The following is a 1,540-nucleotide window of genomic DNA, read 5'->3' as shown; positions in this document are numbered from 1 at the left end:
TGCATAGAAGATTGATAATTTGAAGCGAACACATATTTTTTAGAAATTCTAACTTCCGTAATTGAGTAAATCATTATTATCGATATTTGTAAATTTTCTATGTAGCCAATAGGCTTTGCGAATGCAGATACAATAATAAAGAGGAAATTCAGAAAATTATTTCATGTCATTCTAACGCTGAAATAATTCTTAGAAAAAGATCCTGCTTATGAAGATAATTCTTGTCGCAAACACAAAGATAACTAAATAAGTTTATAAGTAAGGAACACACTGGGCAGAAAGGCAGACCTACTTTCTTTCTCACATTAACGCTTGTTTGTTTATATAAAAAAATAGTTGAGTATATAAATAAATGTACAGGTAGCTAAATGGACAGATAAAGAATGATCCTTCAGACATGTGTTTTTATCACTCAAATCGGGGATAATAAAAGGCAAGATCTTATGAAATATATATTAAAGCCTAGATAATCTGGATTGGCATCGACCTTGCGCCACGATACAGCCCAAGGTCACAGTTCACACATAACAGTGTCCTTCCTAAACACACTAAACTACATAACATGAGCAAATCCTGTATAACATGACACATCTTCCTTTGCCTTCGTGTGGCTTAAGGTTCTTGTCTCTCCATACATGTCTTTTCTTGTCTGTTTTGTGATTGTTTTTTTTCTAGGAGGTCTACCAGTAAGGGGCTCAGAAGCGTCATCCAGTATTTTTGCTTGCGGATGTGAACGAGTATCCACAACGCAGAAAGACTGGAGGCTGTCTTCGAGGTAGGCCTGTCCGAAAAAAAATGTACACAGAAAATAGTATATTTTATATTTTTCCCCTCCCCTTCCCCGCCATCTTTATTTTGTCTATGTCAGTCTAATCTCAAAGCAAAGGGAGGAGGGTCTATCTGCTATTTAGGCCTTTGGAACAAAGTAGAATTATTTACGATAAGTGGAGGGTGAGGTAACTCGGGATGGGGGCAGCTGTTGCTAACTGAATCGCGAGATTTAACACGTTTTGATTATCTTTCATTTTATGAAGATACGATAACCTGTAGCCAGTTTGTAGAAGCTATTGATGTTGTTCCGAGGTGAACCTTACCTTAGGAAAGTACCTACATTACGCCATAACACTGTACACTTACATAGACCATAGCTCTTGTCGGGATAACAGGACTATTCAGGGGAAACAATATGTTAACAAATGTACTTTACTGTAATAGGTATATATGTACATACTTTGATATTGTACAACACTGTACAAAAGATACTGCTATAAGCAATATCCTAAGACCCTGCTTCCATTCTATCTACATAATACAGTAGTAGTCACCATTAGAAAAAACACTAAGGGACTGCTCTCTAAGGATAAAAAAACGAATGTTTATCGGCAGCAGCGATGCAAAGAAGAGTCTGACTGAGGATAAATTCTAGAAGTTCCTGAGAAGAAACCTAGATGAACCTAGCCAGTTGTTTTCGTTCTTCAACCACATTCCTTTTCTTCTTTATCAAAAGCCAAGTCTCTGGACTTAACACATCGGCGCAATA

This window comes from Penaeus monodon, chromosome 27 (assembly GCF_015228065.2).
Source record: "Penaeus monodon isolate SGIC_2016 chromosome 27, NSTDA_Pmon_1, whole genome shotgun sequence".
Classification (NCBI taxonomy): Eukaryota; Metazoa; Arthropoda; class Malacostraca; order Decapoda; family Penaeidae; genus Penaeus; species Penaeus monodon.
Note: the sequence above shows the minus strand (reverse complement) of the source record.